The sequence below is a fragment of the Cervus elaphus genome, chromosome 2 (assembly GCF_910594005.1).
Source record: "Cervus elaphus chromosome 2, mCerEla1.1, whole genome shotgun sequence".
Taxonomy (NCBI): domain Eukaryota; kingdom Metazoa; phylum Chordata; class Mammalia; order Artiodactyla; family Cervidae; genus Cervus; species Cervus elaphus.
Window position 1 is genome coordinate 14963497 of NC_057816.1, and position 19315 is coordinate 14982811.

A 19315-nucleotide genomic window follows, 5' to 3' on the forward strand; every position below is an offset into this window, starting at 1 on the left:
CTGCTCCTTCACTTCCGATCTTGAAATCCTCCATCAGTAGGACCTGCACATCATCTACCCGACACTCGTTTATCAACGAGAAAATGGATATTTCAAAAGCTGAGTGATGATCTGCGTCACAGAGGTGAGGTCATCGGCAGAACAGAGGCTGGATGCCCAGCCCTTCCCAGCCAGGCTGGTGGCCTTTGTCCCAGCCCTGTTTTCTGGGATGCAGGGGCTGTGGTGGACTTTGGCAGCCCCACAGCAGTCAGCACGAAACCTCTGGCAAAGCTGCAATCTCTACTTGCTGAGGGACTTGGAGAAGAGAGCTCCCAGTCTAGCTTCCTCCCCTCCCGGGGCCGAGAGAGAGGTGTGTGAGACGAGTGTGTCTTTCGCACGCCTTCTTCTGAGAAGGCCAGGGAGCAGATGAGAGGTGTTGAGACAGCACAGAGGCTGGCAGGCTGGAGCAATGACTCACTCATTCACCAGCACCGGACAGACATGTGTTGAGCACCCACCGCCTGCCAAACTCTGAGACAGGACTGGCTCCAGATGTGAGCCAGAAGCTGGGAATGAGATGTGCAAATTCAAAGCTGCAGCCAGAGACAGAGGACGAGCTGGGAGCAGCAGCCAAGCCGTGCTGGGATGGGAGGGAGGAGGCTGAGCCAGATGCTGTCTTTTGCAAAGACAGACCTCACAGCTGATGAAGTCGCCTCCTCAGAGAATGCCTGGTAAATGCTAAAAGCAAGATCAATTTCTGACTTTTTCTCTGTGCAGAAGAAGCCTCCTGACCTCGGTGGAGGTGCCCGCAGCTACAGAACCAACTGTGACTTCATATTTGCAGCTAAAATTTACACGCAGCTCTGCCCTCCCATCACCCCCAGATGGCCACGGTCCCTTCAAATGGACATTGGAGGTTGGTCTGATTTTTGGTACTTCCTGAGGAGAGATAAGAAAAGCATTGGGAGGGTGGTGGTAGAGGGAAAAGAAGCATCTGGCTTCAGGTCCTGGGAGAGAGAGTTGCTGGGTGGTGACCGCTATAGACGAGCATGCCCCCGGCTGGACCACAGGGCCAAGGCAGGCAGGAGGCAGGGTGGTTTTCTGGAAGTCCTGTACAGGCTACACCTACCATGGGAGCCTCCCCGCAACAGCTCAGAAAGAGCTGAAGGACACGGCGGCCGCTGTCCTGAGTTGAGCATGTGGCCAGCATGGCTGCCCCGCCCGGGTAGGACTTCATTTCCACCCACTGCTGCAGCTTTGTGTCCTTCCTGCCCTGGAAACCTGACCGCTGCTCCGGGTGCTCCCTTTCCCACCCTGGGGGCCCAGCCTGAGCCTGGAGCCCTTTCTCCTGCCCGCCTGCTCTTCTGTATCTGCCCTGTTCAGTATCCCCTCCATCTTTCCCAGAGCCCCCACCCTCCTCCAGGTGCTTCTTCCTACCTGCCTGGCAACGAGTCTGAAGACAGAATCTCAAGTCCCACTGGCTGAATGGATGGGTTGTTCCCTTGCCTCCCACCCCTGCCCAGTCCTCAGACATGGGTGACCCTTAAAACAGCAGCAGCCTCTCGTCATTTCTTGACTCGTGGCTCTAATGGCTGCTACTCAGTCTGAGAGTGGAGGCCAAGCTCCCTTCAAGGGACAGCAAAGCTTTGCATGACCTGACGCCGGCCCATCACTCTGCCTCTGGCCACACTGGCCCCCTGGCCACTCCTCGCATGTACCAACTCACCACAGACAAGGGCTGCCCACCCCTCCTGTCTCTGGGGGGTTCTTCTCCTGGACACCTATGCCCTCCCTCCTCTGCTGCTTTCGGTGTGGACCAGCTAGGCTGGACAGAAAGCCTGTGAAAGGATGAGATTAGAAAGACATCCAAAGTCACCTCCTCCCCCTCCTTCTTGGCAGACTCTAGCCTCTTTACTCCATTTGGTTTTGTTTTTCTACAGAGCACATGCCAGGCCTGGCTGAATCCAGGGCTCAGCCCCCTCCGATATCCCTCCCATCTCATGACTCTCCTATCTTCACGTTCAGTTTCACGCCTTTCTTCACAGTGTTGGCAAAGTAGCCTTTAGCCTCTCTGGGCTTCAGCCTCCAGTTGGCAAAGAGCAGGCTTCATCTGCAGTATTTCCCGAAAAAGGACAAGGGCTCATTCTCACTGGATCAGCTTGAGACTTGGAATATTTTTGAGCCAAACTGTGTGGTCAGGGAAGGGGACCCTCTTGCCTGGAGAGTGGGGGTGCAACCAGCCCCGCCCAAAGCCCAGAGCTTGAAACAGATGAGAAATGGTTCCCAGAGGGAGATGTAGGCACCGGTCCCAGGAGGAGGGGAAACAGAAACAAGGCATGTGAGACTGTATTCACTGGGTCCCCCCAAACACTGCCTCATTCACTTTCTGACTCTCCCCCTGGGGCCATCTTGTCTACATTCAGCACTGGTTTTGAACTCACAAAATGCACTGTGTGATCTGTTACTTTCTTGTTAGAAAGTCTCCATGCCTGGAAGTGAAAGTCCAAACTCCTTAGACCAGCATTAAAAGCCACCACGGATGGGCCTTGTCTTTCTTGCCTTGTCTCCTTGACCGCTCTCAGCCTGGCCCAGTGGGGCTCCTCACTGCTGACCTTCCCCACCCGCGATGCTTTCTGTGCCTGAGCCCCAACTTGCCAAAGGATAGTGGTGTCACTTCCAACCTGACAGTTTCCTTCCATAATTGAACGTGCTTTTGTGAAGCCCTCTGGTATTCATCACGTCCGGCCTTTCCTATACATGGTCTTACATTGTTGGGTATCCACTCGTGACCTCTCCTTCCACTCCTCCAACCCTGTTGTAAGTCACTAACTGCGTGACGCCCCGCCCCCTGGACCTGGATGACGCCCCGCCCCTAGAGCTGGATAACGCCCCGCCTCCTGGAACTCCTTGCTAGGCATTGATGTGATCGCAGAAGTCCTGAAAGAAAAAAAAATTGTGTTTGGCTTGATGTAGCTGAATTTTTTGCCAGATTCAATAGGTAGGACACTTTTTTGAGCACAAGCTATTGACACTCCATAGAGCTGTTGTTTCTCAGAGCATGTCATCAACCACACAGAGTTATATCCAGCTCCATGCTGGGCTCTGGGAACCTAGAAGGAGTTCATTCATTCATTCAAATATATTTTTGATCCCCTACCATGCACCAACCCTACACCCCAGTGATGAGAAAGACAAATTCTCCACCTCATGGAGCTTACTTTCTCCTCAGCAGACAGGCGAAAAACAGATTTGTAAACCATCCGGCACATTGGATGGTGATAAGTATGGTAAACAGTGGTCCCCATCTGTGGAGAAGGTCTGAGGGATGGACGGGCATTTCAGCTGAGGGGGTGGGTAGTAAGTCACTGGGACATTATCCCAGCAGAGGAAGCATCAGGTGTCCCAAAGGATGGGGTATGCCAGCTGGGTCCGAAGAACTGCCAGGAAGCCAGTGAGCTGGTGAGGTGTGGGGGCGGGGTTTAAGGCACATAAGGAAGAAGGGGCCAGAAGTGCTGGAATGATCCTGCGAGAGACTCAGAGAAGGGGGAGTGGGGGGGGGCAGGGGTGGAAAATGGGTAGAAGAAAGACCTCAGGGCATTCCACGCATGGGGAATGATCTTGAGGGATGGAGGCAGGTGGAGAGCACAGTGCCGACTCTGGTCTCTACGTCACAGGACCTGGACTCAAGTTTCCCCCAGACCTCAGACCCACAGTTACAAGGTGGGAGAGCTGCAGACCTCCCCAGGATGCTGGGGGCTATCCATTTTGCTGTGAATATGTGTGCCAAGTGCCAGAGAGAGGGGCGGTTCCCACGGAAATAGGTACTTGGGCACCTTTGCCAGAGATGATGTATGAACTGCTGATTCCCATCACAGTTCAGGTGGAGGCAGGATGCTGATCTCTAAGACCCATTGGACACTCTTCTTGCTCTTAAGGCCCTCTCCTAACCTCACCCCTTGATGAGATAAGAAACAGGCACTATTGCCCATCATGCTTTAGAAACAGGGAGACTGTGAGAGCAGTTAGGAGTTCTTCTCTTAAGTCAGCACTTGAAAGAGGAGTCTAGATTGAGCTCCATGATTGTCCATTCTCCTGAGCACGACTCATTTCCAAAAGCTAGCCGTGCTTTCTATAAAAAGTTTTAATTGTGGCAAAATATACTTTACTATTTAACCATTTTAAAAAGATTTTTTAATGTGGACCATCTTTCAAGTCTTTCTATTGAATTTGTTACAACACTGCTTCTGTTTTATGCTTTGGTTTTTTGGCCACAAGTCATGTGGGATCTTAGCTCTCTGACCAGGCGTTGAACCTGCACCTTCTGCATTGGAAGGTGAGGTCTTAACTGTTGGACCACCAGGGAAGTCCCCATCTTAACCACTTTTAAATGTTCAATTCAGTCTTAAGTACATTCACATTGTTGTGCAATCCTTCTTACAAAACAGAAAAGTGTTAGCTGCTCAGTCGTGTCTGACTCTTTGTGACCCCATGGACTGTAGCCCACCAGGCTCCTCTGTCCACGGAATTCTCCAGGCAAGAATACTGGAGTGTGTTTCTATTTCCTTCTCCAGGGGATCTTTCTGATCCACGGATTGAACCCCAGATTCTTTACTACCTGAACCACCAATAGAAACTGCCCATTAAAAAAGAACTCCCCTCCTCCAGGCCCTGGCAGCCGCCATTCCACTTTCTGTCTCTATGAATGTGATGACTCTAGGGAATCTCTGATAAGTGGAATCAAACAGTATTTATCTTTTTGAGACAGGTTTTCTTCAATTAGCATAATGTCCTCAAGGTTCGTCCATGTTATAATATGTGCCAGAATTTCTTTCTTCTGTAAGGCTGGATAATATTCCATTATATATATTTATCCATTCATCAGTCAGTGGACACCTGGGTTGCTTCCTTCTTTTGGGTGTTGTGAATAATGCTGCTTTGAACCCGGGTGTACAAATATCTGTTTGAGACTCTGTCTTCAATTCTTTTCCAGCATAGAATTGCTGAATGAAAATATGGTGTTTCTATTTTTCAATTTCTTAAGGAAACTCTACACTATTTTTCATAACTATACCACTTTGCATTTCCACATATAGGACATAAGAGTTTCAATTCCTTTTCATGGAATTTTCGGTCATCTGTATATCATCTATTCAAGTCCCTTGGCCATTTTTAATAGGATTGTTTGTTTGCTAATCAAGCAATTTTAGTGATCACTGGAAGGAAGGAAGGTTGGTGCACAGTGGTGTCTGACTCTTTGTGACCCTGTGGGCTGTAGTCCACCAGGTTCTTCTGTCCATGGAATTTTCCAGGTAAGAATACTAGAATGGGTTGCCATTTCCTGTTCCAGGGGATCTTCCCAACCCAGTGATTGCACCTGTGTCTCCTGCACTGGCAGGAAGGTTCTTTACCACTAGTGCCATGTGGGAAGCCCAGTGATCACAGGAATAAGATAATAAATATAAAGGAATAGGGTGAGCTGGGCTAAGAGTATATCAGCTCTGAATCCAATATTCCAGGTGGTTGACCGTCTCAACCTGCCCGTGGACATGGCTAAACCTCTTGCTCAGTGGCTGTTAACACTAGTGATGAGAAATTCCTGCCTCTCAAGAAACGATTGGAGAGAAACAGGGCTGACTTCAGAGTCATACCTTTCCTCCAAACTGAGATTGAAGAAGAAATTATTTCTGTATTAAAAAAATCTTGTTCTTTCCCTTTTTGACTTTTCAGCCCAATCTGCAGCATGACTATCACCACAACAATCACAGAACTGTAACTACCACCCCCCCGACCACCACCCCTGCAACCAGCATGGCTCTTGTGTTCACTGGGGGCCACATCTGGTGTCCCCGTGGCTGGAATCCCTCCGTGTTCAAGTCCCTAGGTAGGAAATAGCCAGCCATTAAGCCATCTGGTTGGCTAAACATCCTAAGTGTCTGAAAACGAGAAGAAAATGTGGGTCTTTCTTCTCTTTTTGTTTATCATCCATACCAGAGAGTAATGAAACGGTGGTTGGAAATTTTAAGCGGCAGCTTCAGTCAGGCCGTATGGTTTATAGAGATTAACTCACCCCCTTGGAGTGTTCAGCAACCAACCAGAAGGCTTTCCCAAGCCAAGCAATTTTATAATTAAGTGATAATTGTTTTTTGGAGGTCTTTTCTCCCCTCCCCTTGGGTAGCCTTGAGAAAGATAAACAGCTGCAGGAATCAATAAGCATCAAGGTCATGGGCTGAATTATTTACCGATTCTCTGCTATTTATCTCAAACTTCTCTCTCTACAAGAAAAAATTGTGTCTACTTCACAGAAGATTTAGAACATAACCTGGTTTAGTTTCACAGTTATTACTGTCTTTACTTTTTTTTTTTATGATGGAGCAAAATTGCTGTCTCACTGACAGAGTCTAGAGAATGGGAGCATGAAAGGGCCTGAGGCCAGGGTTCCTTCACCGGGCTGGGCCCTGAGCTGTGGCGGTGCTTGTGCTAGGGGAGGGACAGCAAAAGATGCAGGCTGTGTGCACTTGTACACACCTGTGTGCACCTATTCCCATATGTGGCTTATTTTCATGATGACTATAGCATCTCCCTAACAGGCCTCCTAACCTCCTGGTTTTGTCCCACCCACTATGGATTCTGCGATCTTCAGTCAAAATGATCTTTCCTAAACCCAAATCTTCCAATTCTCTATGAAGAAGTCTTTAGGGTCATCTAAATCCACATACATTCCTTATGGATCCAGCAGCAGCGTGCACCTCTATGCACACCTGGCCTCATGTCCTGCTACTCCCTGTTTTCTTCAATATTTCTTGGAGTTCCTCAAACATACCCTCAGGGTCCCCTCAGCTGTTGATCCCGCTGGAATATTATTCTGTTTCCCAGGGCAAGCCCTCCTTTCATCTAAGTTCTACCTTTTAAGTCTGCATGATTTCCACTTCCTGATCTCCTTGAGCACACTTCCCAAGCCCCATGAGGTGTCCTGGGTCATTTATGATGAAGGACCATGCTTATATGAGCATGTGTTATATCACTAAGAATAGCTCAATGTCTAGCCCATGATCGAGAGTCAATACCTATTTGTGCGGTTGGTGAAGGAAACTCGTAAGTTACCGTGGACCACAGGGAAGAAAAAAGGGTTCAGGGACAGTGTCCCCTGGCAGAAGGTTGCTGTGACGTTGTAGCCAAGCTTCTCTGAGAAGCACCTTGCTTGCCTGTGGGTGAACCACACAGTAACAGAAAGTAGTTGTGAAAGTTTTAAAGAAAGCACGATACTCTATACAAATTAATATTAAAAGTCAATATATTGAGACTTGGTTATCTGTTTAGAAGATTGTTACTCCTCTCAGCAAACTGCCCATTTCCATGTATTTTACTCTCGAATCAATTTTTAAACAACTTTCAAAGTATATATCTGTTCGGTAAAACAACAAGACATCTGCACTCAAAATATGTACTCTGGGTGAGTCCTTCATTCTTTCAGACCATTAGCATATTCATTAATAGGTACAGGAATAAAAAGAGATTCAGGGGACAATCTAGGTTAGATAGATGTGCTTGACCTCCACCAATTCTGAGTTGAGTTAGAAGCCACTACACTCCAAATCAAATTGACTTAATGTTATTTTATGTCCTTTGCCGGCACATTTCCAGTTTTGCTTTTCTTTGGCAGATAAAGCTGGTAGGTAACTTAAAGTCACCTCTATACATTTATATGGTGCCAAATATTTGGATGGAAACCTATGAAACAAAATTGAGCAAAGCATCTGGGTAGGTAACTCAGATGTTCCTTTTCATTTGGAGTTTTGAGGGTTCTGTAGACAAATCTAAGACACATGGCTTCCTATCTGAGGCCCTTCATCTTCCTTGAGGCCTTGGAAGTTGATCCTGGCTCCAGGCCAGGGACCAGATGCTCTGGCTCCGTTCATTCATAGGGCTGTGAGCAGCTTCGAAAGAGCTTCTTGACCTCTATTAAGGGTGCAGATGCCAACGATGCATTCAGTTCTCTCACTTTCTCTCTCTCTCTCCACCTCAGCAACTATTAATGAACTAGAATCAATCTGGCTGCTTGGTGAGATTAGAGGACTTTCTTTTTCACTCACCTTGCAACTGCTGCTAGGAAAAGCATCAGTTTGTCATAAACTCACTCTCTCTCTTTGCATCTCTGCTGTTGATTAAGTAATGCCACCCTGGGCCTTGTTCTGATAAAGCAGCTTCGAAGAAAGCCAAGTGATGGGTCTCCACACAAGCCCAGTTATTATTCTCCACCCAGGGATGGCTTAAGTAAGGCAACATGTTGGTGCTCAACAGTTCCTCCGGAGAATCTTGGTTTTAATCTGAGACAGTGTTTATCCTGAGAGGAGGTTTTTCAGAGGTTAGGTAGGGCCAGGCCTACAGAGGAGTTGAGAGGCTGGACAGGATGCAGCTCTGGCTGTTTGGAAGGATCCAAATAACTTTACAGCAGGAACTTGAACCAGCTCTGGGGGATGTTCCAAAATCCCATTCTTCACACTGTCTTCATCATTCTGGTCCTAATGGCCAGAGACTGGAGGGTAGCAGTGTCTTCCATGAGTTTCACTGGAAGGGAAATGCTGAGAACAAATGGAAGGTGCTGGATATAGAAGCAGCAGAAACTGAGAGCCAAGAAAAAGCTGGTTTAGGACCAGGCAAATGGTTAGGAGACTAGGAAATCCTGTGCAGTACAGCGAGCAGACATGCTCATTCTTCTTCCATTGATTAGACACCAACAGAGGTTTGGAAGGGCAAGGGCACATCCCATGCCACACAGGTTGACACTTGGATCTATATATGTGTATTATTTTCTCTTACTGCAAAACTACATTTACTCTTTATCCCTTGAGCTTCTCTACTTTCTTAAAGACTGTCAATAAAACTGCCCTGTTTTTAAGCAAGATGTAGACTCTGTCATAGACAAAAGTTCACAAGCATTAAAGTAGGGAGTGGATTCTCTTTTTAAAGTCCCCACTTAAAAAGTGATTGTTGTTGTTTAGTCACTGAGTCCTGTCTGATTTTTGCAGCCCTATGGACTGTAGCTCACCACGCTCCTTTGTCCATGGGATTCTCCAGGCAAGAATACTCGAGTGGGTTGCAATCTCCTTCTCCAAGGGGTCTTTCTGACCCAGGGATTGAACCTGGGTCTCCTGCATTGGTAGGTGGATTCTTTACCACTGAGCCACCAGGGAAGCCCTAAAAAGGGATAGCACTTTCTAATTGCTTGTTGTAAATCAGGATAACACAGGGATGGCATAAGAAATTTGAGGTACTATGCAAAGTTGCCAGTTCTCTTGGGCAAAGAAAATTGCAGAAGTGCTGTATTAGTTGGGATTTACTCTAAGCTTCTATTACAAAGAGACTCACTAAATGCAGTGCTTAAACAAGAATAAAAATATCAGACTCTATTAAGAGTGTTTCTCAGCCAGTAGACAGAAACATAGGACACACATACGCTTCCTTTTAAGGCACAACCAGAAAATGGCAGACCTTAGTCACAAGGTCACACAGCCAAGCAACGTTGAGAAACTAGCCCTCAACTGGGTACCAGTGTTCCCAGGTAAGAGACAGGAACTCTGTTATTGAAGGAAGAAGAGTCAAATGATATTGATGGACAATTTGCAGGTTCTTCCTCAGATACACACCCAGAAGGAAGGAAGGACAACACGGAACTCAAGATATTAAACTACTGCTTGGACTGAGGTAGTAATTGAAGTTATAAAGAGGAATAAAAGTAACTTGAGGCAAGTAAAAGGCAGTCTTCCCAGACTTTAAAGATAAAGGGAATCAAATGTTGATGTGCATATTAGAAATAGAAGAGGAAAAGAGTGTGTAGATCATTTTATATTTCTTTCAATTCCGTCCACACTGGCTTAAATGGGGTGCAACTTGATTCAGTTGGCAATCCCATATGGCAGTTATCTTTAACTAGACTGAATATGAAAATTTTAATTCTTTACCACTTTATTTTGAAATGTCCCTGGATATTCCTGGTGATATCACTTGTTCTGATGTCTCCATTGTCTGAGTTAACATTGTCTCTCCAGCCTTCTTATTGCTAATATGTGCTTAACATATATTTTTTTAAGCATATGTGTCTGTGTCTTCAGATGTAAAGAGGTTTCTTGTAGACAACAAATAGTATGTATTCAGTCTGATGATTTCTGTCTTTTATTTGATGCATTTAGACTATTCATATTTAATGTGATTATTGATATGCTTGGATTTAAGTCTACCATGTTGCTTACTTTCTTTTTGTTTTATGTACTCTTTGATCTTAGTTCATCATTTTCTGCTGCTTTTTGGATTAATTAAGGATTTTCTATTATTCCTTCTTATGTCCGTTACTGGCTAGTTATATCTCTTGTTTTATTTAATTTAACTTTTATTTTTTAGTGGTTGTTCTCAGATTTATAATATGACCTAAACTTATCATAGGTGGCCTTGAAATAATATTATATCATTTTTTATATAATGTAAGATTTTTAGACTTACACTGTCCTGTTCATCCTTTGTGCTATGTGGATGTATTTACATCTACATATATTATAAATTCCATAATACATGACTATATTTGTGTTCGAACATTCACTTATGTTTTGGAGAAATCAAAAGATGAAGAAAAAGGAAATACCAATATTTTAAAATACCCTTTAGTTCTTTGCATAGGTCCATAATTCCACAACTTTTCTTCTGCCCAAATAACTTCCTTTAATATTTCTTGTAGGACTGATATACTGGTAATAAATTCTTTCAGCTTTTGTTTATCTGAAACAGGTTTTATTTTGTCTTCATTTTTAAAAGCTATTTTTCACTGAATAGAATGAGATCATACAGAAAGAGTAGTTGTGAGTTTTTTTTAATGAGATGCTATGCTGTACTGTGCTGTCACTTGAGTTGTGTCCGACTCTTTGCCACCCTATGGTCTGTAGCCCGCCAGGCTCCTCCGTCCATGGGATTCTCCCGGCAAGAATACTGGAGTGGGTTGCCATTTCCTACTCCAAAGGAGGAGCTGTAAATATTTACTAAAATGAGTTGGCCAAAATATTTGTCTGGCCAAAATATTGGTTTGTACACCACTGACCAGCTGTATTCCATGGCAGGAATACTATAGAACAAAATAATTTTTAATGAAACTTAAAAGATATACTCATTTTTCTCAATTTTTAACAATGGTTTACAAACATTTTTTCCCTTTGGCTGAGCCAGGCCTTAGTTGCAACATGCAGTATCTTTAGTTGAGGCATGTGGGATCTATCCCTGACCAGGGATTGAACCTGGGACCCTGTACATTTAGAGCACAGGGTCTTAACCACTGGGTCACCAGAGAAGTCTGTACAAACGTTTATGGTGCATATCCTGGAGGTCCTGCAGCCATGAGGAACTCAGGAGGCATGTTCCTAGGCGAGGGTGTGGTATGTGCCTACAGGGGTTCTAACTGAAGCCTGAAGCAGGACTGTAGGGATTCCTCCAAAGAGGAAGACCTTGAGCAGCCACTCAAGATGAAGGTGAATGAATAAATATCTGTTCCACTTTGTCTTTAGTTCCTCAACATTGGAAAGCAGATAGGACTGGAAATTTGTCAGGATGTGAAATTAATACTCATGGGCTTGATGGTGAAGGAGTGGGCGGAATATTGGAGGCACTTTAGAAAGCGTCTTTTTGGACCACCAGTTGGGGTACTTTGTCAGGCTGTATCTAAAAAGGGCCACACACTGTACAAACAGTCATTTTAGATGTTCCCTATAAGGCCTATTTCAGAGGTTTTCCAAATGGGCACTGTATTGCCAAAGAGTGTATCGACAGTTTTGTTATAAGGTCAAGGCCAGAGTTGTCAAGTAGAGAAGCTAATAACAACAGCAAGGCACACAACCCCAAGGCCTGGGTTCTAAATTGTTCTTGGGGATTATTGAGGCACCTATGTAATTAGTAATTAATCTTACACAGATTAGAAAAAATGATTATTCTCATGACTTATGGGTATATTTTGGACTACCTAGAAATTAAGTAATCGTTGGTATTGAATACAGAGAATTGGAGACTTGAGTATAATTTTGTTTGGATGTAATCCTGAAAGTATATATGGCCTGGCACATATGTACTCCTATGCCTTCCCACTCAGCAAGAGTAAGAGGTTCTCTGTTCCTCAAAAGATGCTGCTTTTGGAGATCACATTGGTGACCATTAGCTGCGGCCAGAGGGAAATCATCTTAATTGGTCTAGCCACAGCCACAGGGAGACCGCTCTAATTCTGGAATTGGAGAAAAACCGCCATGGTGGACTGTTATTACTGCTCCTAACATACAGGAGTCTATCAAGAATCTGTAGAGTTCAAGTGTATCTGTTCAATTTTAAAGTGCGCCTTTACCTAGCTGTGCTTTCCAAGAAAACTTATTTTTTATTTATAATCTTTTTCTTGTCCTGGAAAAAAAAATATGTGCTCCTGTTTGTGTACATCTGAATTCAAATTCTAGAGAAAAATAGTCTTGTGCTACTTTTCCTTTGTCCTTAGAATGCAGACTATGACGGCATGTAAGGTTGTGGGCTTTCAGTTCTGCAAGTAGAACAGCACTGAAATGGCTTGCATTCACCCTAGAAATAGATCGAATGACCAGTAATGCTGCTGGTGATGAAGACTCAGAGATGATCAAGGTGTACATGGTCCCTGCCCTTTGTGGAGCTCACAACCCAGGGATAGAGAAAGGTATTAAAGAGGAATCATACACATAATTATCTGAATACAGTTGTGTCTGGGTTAGGCAGAGCCTAAAGTGCCCAGAACGAATGTTTTGGGGGTTTAATTTAGTCTGGGAGTTGAAGGCTGAGAAATGAAAAGTGAGAAATTAAGAGAAAAGGGGCCAGGGTGGAGTGGATGTCCAGAACAGGAGAGGTGGGATTTCCCTGGTGTCCAGTGGTTGGGACTCTCTGCTTTTTCTGCAGATGGCCCAGGTTCCATCCCTTGCTGGGGAACTAGGATCCCACAAGCTGCAAGGTGCCCCTAACCTCCCCAAACAGAAGAGGGGAGTAGCTTGAATTAAGTTTGAGGAAAGCAAAAAGGCCAATGTGCAGGGACCAGAGGGAGAGAGAGGGAGATTGTATGGTGATGAGGTATTGATTAGGGGCTCAGTCACTTCAGACCATGGAAACCATTCTGAAGAGTTGGAACTTAGTCTAAGATCCCTGGGAAATCACCGAATCCTTCTAAAATATGACCGTGATATGATCAGATCTGCCTTTTCAGAGGAAAATGGGCTGGAAAGGGGTAGGAAAGGCTGCAGAAAGGTGTTGCTGGGTGACACTGAGCGAAGATTTCCATACTGTACAGAGGATCTCAGCCATTTTCGTGTCCTTCTGCATGCTCCAACCAAATTAAACACTCTATTTTAATACTTAGGGAAAAGAAGTCCATTTATTAGGCAAGCGGACAAGGGAGAAAAGAGAAAAATGGCACAAATTACCTGCTCCTCCACTGCCATTATGCCAGCTCTTCCTCATCAGGGATGACTTGTGGTGCTGGTAGAGTTCCCCTGGACCAGGGCCCCACATTTCTCATCCTAGAGAGAGTCAGGGGAGTAGATGTGGGTGTCAGGAGATCATCATGATGAATTCAGATATTACACCAAGCTCAGTAGTCCTGGTCTGCTGACTGAACTTTTATAATTCCTCTCCTATTTCTGCCTTTCGAACGAATCTAGTTTTTCACTGTGTCTCTATCCTGAGTTATCTCAGAAACATGGGACTTTCCTGGTGGCCCAGTGGTTAAGAATGGGCCTTGCAATGCAGGGGAAAAGGGTTCAATCTCTGATTGGGAAACTAAGATCCTGCGTGTCACGGAGCAACTAAGTCCTCACGCCACAGCTGGAGGGTCTGTGTGCTGCCACAAAAGAGCCTGCATGATGCAATGAAGACTCGATGCAGCTTAATAAATAAACAAACATTTTTAAAAAAGAAGAAATGGGGGACTTGATCGTCAAGATGTACCACAGCCCCATGATTCAGGAACGGAGGTAGGGGAAACTATAGAGTCTAACTCATATTGGCTCAACGTGTCTCTCTTACTTAATCAAGTTTACAGAGTTCAACAACAACAATAAAACAAACCAAAAACCCAATCTTCTATCAAGGGCAGATTAACCAGTAACACATTTTTTCTGACTCGTATTGTTTCCAGCCAATCATATGTAATGTCTGCACTTCGGTACAGACAGAGCTTTGGTTTTGTTTGCGCTTCAGTTCTTCTTATTTTTGTTTTGCTTGTTTGTTTCAATGGTGGTGATAATCAGCAGAGGAGAATTCCTGTTGAGAGGTTCATGCTTGCTTTATGATTTTTCTTCCCATCATCCAGGGTTACAAACCACAGAAACACTCTTTTAGAGCACTTAGGGTAGAAGATGTTTAAATAATACCTTCTACAGGAGACCTGCTCCATGATAGGATCATTCGAGACCAAAATTATCCCTGCTATACTCAAGCTTAGTTTTCATTTTTCATCTCAGAATATCTCCAGCAGGGTTTAAAGTGATGCTGCTTAAGTGTGGTCTGTGGACCCATGCCAGGCCGTGAAACGCTTGTCACTGGTCTGTGATGAGATGTATATGCAAACTGAAAATAAGCATTTAGAAGTTTTCATAAACGTTTCCATAACTTTTCATCTGCTCTGTTGAATCTTATAAATAATTCAAGCTAGTATTTTATGTCTTAAATTTTTTTTTCATTTTCCTTGTAATTAATTTCTGTTGTTTTTATAACAGCATTTAATCCACAGAGGTTTGGAAAAAGAACCAGTGCCCCCAATCCTTGTCCTCTCTGTATTATTCAATTTTTTGCAACTTCTTATTAATCTTTAATGATTTTAAATAGAAAACTAGAAAATGCAAAGAAGCATGTTTAAAAAAATAGCTGGTCTCACATCACAGATAATTAGAGGACTAGGCTGAAGGAATAGCCTTGGACAGAATCAGCTAGACAAACACATGAAGAGTACCTTTTTAAGAATATCTTAAGTTCCTGATCAGTAGTTATAGCTGGACACATGAGGGTGTAATCTATTGCTACCTTTTAAAACCCATTATCTATAATAATTCTGTGTGGGAAAACCAAGCAAATATACAAAGCCCAGTGGCATTGTTGTAGCCACGCTTTCCGGGAAACAAACTCACTCAGAAGGACAATGCAGATAGTGGAGTGCAGTTTATTACACCTGGGGACCCAAGGCAGAGTCTCCTCTTAGCCAAGGACTCCGGCCAGCATTTGTGAAAATCTTTTATACCCCATGTGTACGTGTCCGAACCCACCACCCCAAATTCCTTGAGACTTACATAGACAAAGGAAGGGTAAATACAATCCCTATAAACCCATCACTCATGTGCCATGTGCTCAGACAGTTAAACAATTAGCCCATAGTCAATAAGTCCGAGGTTACACTCCAATAGGTACAGAAAAATTTATGGCCTGTCTGGAAGAAGGGGTGATTAGTGTATGTGTTCTCTTAGGCAATGAGAAACCTGGGTACGATCTTCAAGATTCCCCTCTCCAGAGAGGGTATTATCCTTCTGTTGTCGTTTCCATAGACACTAAACACAGTGCAGAGTCCATTGGAGAGGTGGTCAAACATGATCAGCATGAACAGGCCTGAGATGGAGTCCAGGCCCTATGAATTCCTTCTTCAGCATAAAGCAGAGAACATTCATTATCTGTTAGCTCAGCTGGGGCTGGGGTTGGGGGGTGGGGGGGTACTGGTCCAAGAAGGCCTTGGATGTAGTGGCCCAGTTCTGGCCCACAGGGTTTTAGAGTCTCCAGCAGACCAGCCTGGGCTTGTTTCTTGAGGGCATGAGGGAGGTAGCAAGCTCCTCCAGGCCTGGGCTCAGAACTGGCATTCTCACTGTGCTCCATGGGCATGTCACAAGGCCAAAACAGCTTCCAGGGGGTGGAGGGACAGATTCTATTCCATAGGATGTGGATAAAGAAAGGGGAAAAATTACTAATGCACGTTTATGTCCTGGATGCACAGTGAGGCCAAGCAAACTGAAATGTTGGAATTTGAAGCAGAGAAAGGTTTGTTGGAGACAGATGGCTCAGGCCCTAAAAAGCCCCATACTCCTTGAAGAGTTTCAGCAAAGCACCTTTAAAAGGCAGGTGAAGGAGAGTCTCTGGGGCTAAGATCAGCTGGTGCACAATTCTCTGATTGGCTGATGGTGAGAGAGCAGGGTCGTATCATAGGGGCTAACTTTATTAGTCCTCAGGCTCCAGGAAGCCTGGGGCTAATAGTTGACATCTTCCATTTGGTGGTGGGGGGGTTTACGTCTGCAAAACAACTCAGGAAATTTGCATCAAATACTATTATCTAGGTACTTCAGAGAGGAACTAAAGCAGAGAATGTGGGGGAGGCCTGTCGTCCCCCTGTTGCCCACACCAGAAGGTCCCAAGGGGTCCTACTCTGTTATAGGGTCAGGACCATCCTGGTAATTGTATGAGCTTCCACATTTTCTAGAAAACCAGGTGATCTCACGTTTTAGATGCTAGTGCCTGACTTCCTGGCCCTGAGGGCTTTTGATAAAATACTGCTCTTCTCTCTCAAGAGTTCAAAATGGACACCACTAATTGATCAGTATACTCTGCTATTCAACTTGAAAGTGACTTTAGGATCTTTAGAATTGGATTTGCAAATTGAAATCTGTCACTTGGCACCGCAATTATGGTCAGGAGCAGCTTGGGAGTCACGGCCCCTTAGAGGGCAGTGCATGTAAGTTCCACGATTAGCCATAGGTGGCTACCTCCTTGGCTACTAAACTTGACCCTTCATGGTCATTGTAGCCCAATTATAAGGCCCATAGAGATCTGTCTACAATCTGAGAAGAGGAAGAACAGCCAGGTCTTCGTCAAGGTAAGTTATATTATTCTCCCATCGGTGGCAGGTAGCTTCAGGCTGCAGGTGGGGTCCTTGGAGCTTCTCTGGGCTAACATATAGGGCAGTTTTATTAGTCTGGGGATTATCAAGGATAATGGATGTGACTAGAATACTAGAAATTCTCAGGAATGACATAAATGAAGCCTGAACACATTAGGTAACATCTTGGGTCTGAATCCAGGGTGTGGATGAAATCATGTTTCGGATACTCTCCTGTGGTCCTGGAAGACTGAAGGAGGAGAACGAGGTGAGGTGGGAGGCAGATCTCCCCATCCCCCACCCTCTGCCCCCTGCCAGGGTAAAGCAATTGAAGATTCATTCCTAGTGGACCAAAACTCCAAGAGAAGAACAGCAGGACAATTAAAGAAGAAGGCTGGGCCTTGCCCAGACTGCATACTTCTCATTCCCGAAGTCACGAGGCCTCCGAACTACACTTGTGCAGACCGGCTCCTTGCAGACCAAAGGGGGAGCAATGTGAAAGGTCCTCTACCCATATGCCTTTGCCATAGAGTCCATCTCGTCTAAGAGCTGCGTGTGCCTACCTGGGAGGATCTTGAGATATATCGAATATGGACTCTGCATCAGGCAAAACAAAGTGATTGGCCAAAGAAAAACTAGAAGAAATGCCCCGTACAAGTGATCTAAACTGCCAAGAGGGGGCGCCTCAGCAGCTCTCCCTCTGAGGCTGGCTGTGTGTCTATGCACACTCACGGTGCTCTTTTTCCTCTTAATAAATGCTTTACTTGCTTCACTAATTTCTGTCTTTGTGGAAATTCTTTTCTGCAAAGTTGAAGGGCCAGGGCTCTAAGTGGCTAGGATCTGGTGCTTTCAGCACTGCAACCAGGCCTCAGTCTCTGGCTGGGAACCCAACTCCCCTCCAAGCTGCTGCAGGCTGGGACCACCGGACATCAGAGGTAACTGGGAGTTGCATGGGACAATGAGCATTTCCCTGCTGCAGGAATCATGTTCCTTGCCCAGTGGGCCATAAGAGAGGCCATGGCTGAACCTATAACTGGGGAACCCCGGTGATGGGCTGGAAGCTTGGTCAAAATTCTCGACAAAGCAAAAGGTCTCCTGAGCTTGGCATTCGTTGAAATCTGTCTCCGTAACAGTGATAAAGCTTCCAAAGAACAACTGTGGAGCCCTGGGGATGTAAGAGAGGCAGAAACTATCCATCAACCTTCCTTCAGCAGCATCTCTGTGCTGAACTTTGTGATAAAAATGTCACATTATTCTACTGAAACTTTACACCAGTTCAGGAAGACTGTAGCCCATTTTACAGGGAGCTGAGAAGGGCTAAGAATTTGCCCAGGGTTCTGTGGAGGATCAGTTGTAAAGCCAATATATAACCCAGATACATGATATTAGAGCCTGATCTCTCAGGATGTGAGTGCTTAGAAAAGGTGGGTATGGAGTCCTGCCCCAAGGCCACTGGAGTGAGGCTTACACGAAGGCCACAGAAGCAGAGCCCAGAACCAAAGTCACCTCCAAAGCTGACTGAGCCCCTCTGTAATCGTTGTCAAAACCTCTTCCCCCGTCATCACCAACCAGGCTTCCTGACCCCAAATTAGGCAAAAATGCCCACCCCAGCGCCCTAACCAATCACCTAATGCCACTCTTCTGGCAGGAGTTTTCTTTGTCTTGAGGTTATAAAAATTGGCTACTAACACAAAAAAGCATCAACTTTCCTTGGCCCATCAGGAGTTTGGTTCACTGCATTTGCAGTGCTTTCATTAACTCTGCTCCTTGCTCTTAATAAGCTCACTCCCTTCTGAGATGCTCTGTGTCTGGAAATTCCTTTCCACCCTGTGCTCGGGCTGCCTGGACAGCGAGGTCAGCCTGGTTTATTCCAGGGATAAGGGTGAGTGAGCCTCGATGGAGAAGCAGTGTGGTTTGGATCCAGGTGGGGACCAAGGCAGCCGTAGCTAGATCAGGGGCAGAGTGTGGGTCTGACCGCTTCCCGTGGAGACCCTGAAAGACACATAGGACCTAGTGACCCTCCGTGTGTGTTTTGGTTGGCCAAGAAGGACCCAGCCCACCTAGAGCCAGGCTCCAAGAGCAGGTGGACTGGGAAGGGTATGAATTTGGGGGCTCAGAATCATACAAACCTTTAGGGGTGAAGAATTGCCCATCAGTCACACTTGGTACAGTAAGATGGAGTGGGGTTGGGAGGAAAATATGACTGGGGAGGTATCAGCAGTGATAGGGAATGAAGAGACAAAATAGGTGATTGATAGGTAATCCTACTAGGGATTATAATTCAAAAAAATACGAGGAACTCCTCTAAGTTAAGAATTACTCAAAAAACTACAACTGAAGCAGTCTTGCTCAGCAACAAAACCATGCCACAGAAGCATGGGACATGTCCCAAACAATAAAACAATGGTGGCGTGAGACCTACAAACTGACCAGTGAACTCAGTAAGTTAAT

General features: G+C 45.2%; 1 long non-coding RNA gene across 2 annotated transcripts; it reads left to right on the top strand.

Moving 5' to 3' along the window:
- The first annotated feature begins 254 nt into the window (after positions 1–254).
- Positions 255–17607, top strand: LOC122704856. 2 transcript variants are annotated; one of them, XR_006343961.1, is made up of 4 exons: positions 255–349; positions 757–895; positions 5707–5860; positions 17067–17607. It is a non-coding gene; the product is annotated as an uncharacterized LOC122704856 (long non-coding RNA). The 2 variants fall into 2 exon arrangements; XR_006343960.1 differs by lacking the exon at positions 255–349 and having other exon boundaries at positions 375–895.
- The last annotated feature ends 1708 nt before the right edge of the window (positions 17608–19315 follow it).